Source organism: Aotus nancymaae, unplaced genomic scaffold (genome assembly GCF_030222135.1).
Source record: "Aotus nancymaae isolate 86718 unplaced genomic scaffold, 86718_ANA_hifiasm-v0.15.2.pri h1tg000057l, whole genome shotgun sequence".
Lineage (NCBI taxonomy): Eukaryota > Metazoa > Chordata > Mammalia > Primates > Aotidae > Aotus > Aotus nancymaae.
In genome coordinates, this window is record NW_026988471.1 from 5,104,472 (window position 1) to 5,110,279 (window position 5,808).

Below are 5,808 nucleotides of genomic sequence, written 5' to 3' on the forward strand. Positions count from 1 at the left end.
ATTCTGGCCAACTCCATCAAATAACAAACAAGGAATAACCTTCAGTTCAATTGAAAGTGAGGAGAAATTAAATTCCATCACATAATAAAATAGAAGAAAATCCTTCCTGTTTTTGTCCATTTGTGCTTCTATAACAAAATACCTGAAACTGGGTAATTTATAAATAACAAAAATTTATTTCTCACAATTCTGGAAGCTGTGAATTCCAAGTTCAGGGCGCTTGCAGGTTCCATGTCTAGAAAGCGCCTGTCCTCTGCCTGCAGGATGGCGCCGGGTTCTTGCCTCCTCAGTGGGGAGGAGTGCCGTGTCCTGCTTGGTATGGTGGGAGAGCAGAAGAGCACGGCAGGTGAACTGCCTCTGACGCCTCTTGTATAAGGGCATTACTTTATCTATGAGGGTGGAATTCTCATGATTTCGTCCCTCCCAGAAGGCCTTGGCCTTACCTCTTATACAGCAACAGTGGGGATGAAGTTTCAACATGAATTTTGAGAGAACATGCCTTCAAACTGTAGCACTTCCCCATGACGGAAGTCACACAACCATAGACTTTCTGACTCAGAACAAATCCTTGTGTTCCTGTAGTCCAAGCTGATATGAAATATCAAACCAATAAACTCTGTTTCTCTTCCTTTTGCATTTTTAGTGCACCTCTAATAATTTGAACTTAGTTGACTTCTGTATTATGTTCACAGACTAATTAACATAAGTTTTCTTTATTCATTTAATCAGCAGTCATTTTCTCAACACTTATTATGTGTGAGGCATAGTTGTTATGGAATAGGTCACCAAGAGAAATAAGATTTGGGGCCAGTCTTCAATTAGTTTACTGTGTAATGGAGAAGGCAGGCTGCAAAATAGAAATATGACACCATAATTTGTTAAAAGATGTGAGAGAAATGTCAGGTTCTCTGTGAGCACAAAGAAAGAGCACCTGGACAATTGGGAGGATCAAGGAGGGCTTCCTGGGGGAGGAGGGGTTCTGATCTGGGTCTGGAAAGAGAAAAGGAGGAGGAGTCACTCAAAAGGAGAGATAAATATAAAAACATTTCTTGAAAAGGGGCTGGGTCAGGAAAAAATGCGACAAGAACATAGCATGATGTTTCCAGGAAATATCAAGTATTATCGTTTTGCTGGAGAACACGTTATTTGTCAAGATGTAGGAACAAAAAGGAGAACTCCAGAAGGATGTCTGGCCTTTATTTTGTGTCTGGGTATGTAAGAATTACACCTGAGAGCGCTTAGCCTGCAGTCAAGGCACCGATTTGAATCCAGACCCTTCACCTACAGTCTGTGTGTCCCTGGGCAGGACCCTTGACATTCATTGAATTTTATTTTCTTCATCTGTAAAATGAGGCAAAAAATACACAACTGCAGTGACCCCCTGGGTACCTACCACAGAATCTGGCCCACAGCAAGATGAATTGTGAAGTTTAAATGGGATAACAGAAACAGAAGCATTTTGGTCAGTACACAGTGCAGGGATGAGTATTTTTTTCAAAGATCATATATTAAATATATATAATTTTTCCTTAAGAAACTCATATACATAACAGTCTATCATACAGATAATGGTAACAACAATAATGATGAAATAAACTATGTGCCAGTGCTTAATTTGCATCATTTTGCCTATAAAAGCCAACCTAGAGAGGAAAGGTTTACACCTCCTCCAGGTCCAATCCAGTATGGCACCTTTTTTTGTTTTTTAATTATACTTTAAGTTCTGGGGTACATGTGCAGAACGCTCAGCCTTGTTACATAGGTATGCATGTGCCATGGTGGTTTGCTGCACCCATCAACCCATGATCTACATTAGGTGTTTCTCCTAATGCTGTCCCTCCCCTAGTCCCCCACCCGCCACAGGCCCCAGTGTGCGATGTTCCCCTCGCTGAGTCCATGTGTTCTCATTGTTCAACCCCTACTTACAAGTGAGAACATGCGGTGTTTGGTTTTCTGTTCTTGTGTTAGTTTGCTGAGAATGATGGTTTCCAGCTTCATCATGTCCCTGCAAAGGACATGAACTCAAGGGATGAGTATTTTAATCCTGTGTTAGGACGACAGGGACAGTCCTTGCTGAGATTTGCATACGCCAACTTCTAGTGACAAGGACCGCAGCAGGGAAATGCGGCTGCCTGAATGTGACCTAAATACACCATGCTGCTTAAACCCTGGCAACCACAAAGACACTTCCCTCAGCATAGAATATTCACAGTGAGATCAGGTAGGTTTTACTCACCTCACAGCCCTCGGTCTCCTCTTCACGTCGCAGCCATTCAAACTATGTGAAAAAAAATTAACTCGGCCAGCATGGTAAGCTGTCCTGGGCTGATATGCCTGGTGGACCTGAATTGTTCAAATCAATTAACTCCAGCTGAGAAGTTCTTGTTACAATGTCACCTTCAAGTTAAATAATATTAAGAGTCTTTGTCCTGAGCAGTTGGTGTTTCTTGTTCCTTTTTAACCTTGATTCTGAGTTCTTGCAAGATTCGAACAATTACTATTTTGGTAAGATAATGTGCCCTAATAACTCAATCAGGACCTGAATTAATATGCCTACTGATTGCCAGACACTGGACCAGGAGTTTTATAGACACTACTTTTTTTTTTTTAAATATATATATTTTATTACACTTCAGGTTCTGGGGTACATGTGAAGAACATGCAGGATTTTTGCATAGGTACCTACATGGCAATGTGGTTTGCTGCCTCCATCCCCATCACTATATCTGGCTTTTCTCCCCACATTATCCCTCCCCACCCACCTTCCCCCCATTGTCCCTCCCCTAGTCCCCCACAACAGACCCCAGTGTGTGATGCTCCCCTCCCTGTGTCCATGTGTTCTCATTGTTCAAAACCCACCTATGAGTGAGAATATGAGGTATTTGATTTCCAGTTCTTGTGTCAGTTTGCTGAGAATGATGGTTTCCAGGTTCATTCATGTCCCTACAAAGGACACAAACTCACTGTTTTTTATGGCTGCATAGTATTCCATGGTGTATATGTGCTACATTTTCCCTGTCTAGTCTGTCACTGATGGACATTTAGGTTGGTTCCAGGTCTCTGCTATTGTAAACAGTGCTGCAATGAACATACGTGTGCATGTGTCTTTATAATAGAAGAATTTATAATCCTTTGGATATATACCCAGGAATGGGATTGCTGGGTCAAATGGACCACACCGTCTTCCACAATGGTTGAACTAATTTACACTTCCACCAACAGTATAAAAGTATTCCTATTTCTCCACATCCTCTCCAGCATCTGTTGTCTCCAGATTTTTTAATGATTGCCATTCTAACTGGCATGAGATGGTATCTCAATGTGGTTTTGATTTGCATTTCTCTAACGATCAGTGATGATGAGCATTTTTTCATGTTTGTTGTCCGCATAGATGTCATCTTTTGTAAAGTGTCTGTTTATATCCTTTGCCCAGTTTTGAATGGGTTCGTTTGTTTTTTTTCTTGTAAATCTGTTTTAGTTCTTTGTAGATTCTGGATATTAGCCCTTTGTCAGATGGGTAAGCTGCAAAAATTTTTTCCCATTCTTTTGGTTGTTGGTTCACTCTAATGATTGTTTCTTTTGCCGTGCAGAAGCTCTGGAGTTTAATTAGATCCCATTTGTCTATTTTGGCTTTTGTTGCCAATGCTTTTGGTGTTTTAGTCATGAAGTCCTTGCCTATGCCTATGTCCTGAATGGTTTTGCCTAGGTTTTCTTCTAGGGTTTTTATGGTATTACATCTTATGTTTAAGTTCTTAATCCATCTGGAGTTAATTTTAGTGTAAGGTGTCAGGAAGGGGTCCAGTTTCTGCTTTCTGCACATGGCTAGCCAGTTTTCCCAACACCATTTATTAAACAGGGAATCCTCTTCCCATTGCTTTTTTTTGTCTGATTTGTCAAAGATTGGATGGTTGTAGATGTGTTGTGTTGCCTCTGAGGCCTGTGTTCTGTTCCATTGGTCTGTATCTCTGTTTTGGTACCAGTACCATGCTGTTTGATTACTGTAGCCTTGTAGTGTAGTTTGAAGTCAAGTAGCATGATACCTCCAGCTTTTTTGCTTAGAATTGACTTGGCTATGTCGTCTCTCTTTTGGTTCCATATGAAGTTTAAGGTGGTTTTTTCCAGTTCTATGAAGAGGGTCATGGGTAGCTAGACACTACTTTTAAAAGAATCCTCATAAAGATCTTAGGAAGCAGTTATTACTGCCCACATTACAAGATAAAACCAATGTGGCCTAGATGGTTTGAGTAGTTTGCCCAGACTCACCAGATCTCTAAAGCAGGGAATGAGGTTCAAACCCAGGTTAAGTAACTCATATCCAGAGTTTTCTCCACTGGACACAGAGTCTCCAAACTTCCAGGAGCACCAACAGATGTAACGAATTAATTGATGCAATCCCCTTGGATGTCAAAATAGATCACTTTTTACTTTTAAAGCTGTTCCTAGCTGGGGTTGTGCTGATAGATAAGTGTCCCAAATGCATTGTCCCCAGTGGCAAAAGACTCCTGCCCTGGGGCGTGGCACACCTTCCTTCCTTTCAGCACTGCCAGCCTCCTGTGCTGGAGCACTCGGCTGTGAGCCCAGTCCACTTCACTCCTGGAAGGGACCCTGGAGAAGATGATAAGGAGGAAAGGGAGAGGGAGGAGGCAGCCTTCCCAGGTTACTTCAGCTTGATCATTTTGTTTTTGCTGCTAGTTCTGAATCTTCAGCAATAGGCAATGTGGAAGAGTGCATCTCTCCAGGGCTCGGACTGCCTTGCTGTCGTTGTTTAGGTTTGGAGTTAGCCACCATGTGCTCCAGAACATTGGATTATAAACTAATTTGGACAGATCTAGAGTAGGACACATTTCATATTTTAACTTACTGTCCACAAATGCAAACAAATATTTCTCTCTCACACACACACAAACACACAGTCTTGCACTACACTCTAGTATTTTCTGTTTCATTCTCTTTTCTTCTATTGCACTTCATTTTATTTTATTGCTAAGGGAGTCTGGTCATTCTCGGAAGATTGATTTCCTCACCCTCTGCATCAGGACCTGAAATTTGGGAAATACTTCTCTAGAATAACTCAGAAACTCCTGAGTCTCTAAGCACAGTTCAAACGAGTCTCTGCTGCCCTTGAAGACACGGAGCCTGTGGAGGTTGTTAGGGGCCTGCTTCTAGGTTCCCTTACACCCTGGGCAGCTCTTAGTGTGATTTTCACACTAGGACCTGCTCGTCTGTCCATGTCATTACCCCATTCAAAGAAGAATCTTTGAGAACCTAGCCTGGACATCATTATGTTTATGGTATTCCAGGTATATAATATATAAATCATATATGTTGTATATTCTATACGTATAGCTCACATATACCTCATATGTATGTCATCCTCATGTATATTACAGATAATCCCATATATAGTACACCTATCATGTAGTACTTATATCATATGTTGTATAGTATAGTATCATGTATGTATACATTATCATACATGACAATATATACATATATAGAGTACACATGCAATGTATATAGTACATATGATCATATATATGACCATATACACTATATATAGTCATATGCATTATGTAATACATAGTATATATTTTTTATGACAATTCATATAGTATATATCATATATATGACAATATATAGTATATTATGTATATATTTTCATATGTAAGTATACATACATATATATTTATTATTATATATAATATGTCCTATATATCACATATATTATGTGTAATCATATAGCATATATAATCATATGTATATATTTATATAATATGTATAATGCATATTCTACATGAGTACATGATG

At 39.9% G+C, this 5,808-nt stretch overlaps 1 long non-coding RNA gene across 1 annotated transcript; it reads right to left on the minus strand.

The window, feature by feature from the left end:
* Positions 1 to 711: 711 nt before the first annotated feature.
* Positions 712 to 4,714, minus strand: LOC110567524 (uncharacterized). Its single transcript, XR_002477926.2, has 4 exons — positions 4,662 to 4,714; positions 2,237 to 2,397; positions 1,286 to 1,341; positions 712 to 847 (listed from the first exon to the last, which is right to left on the minus strand). It is a non-coding gene; the product is annotated as an uncharacterized LOC110567524 (long non-coding RNA).
* Between the last annotated feature and the right edge of the window lie 1,094 nt (positions 4,715 to 5,808).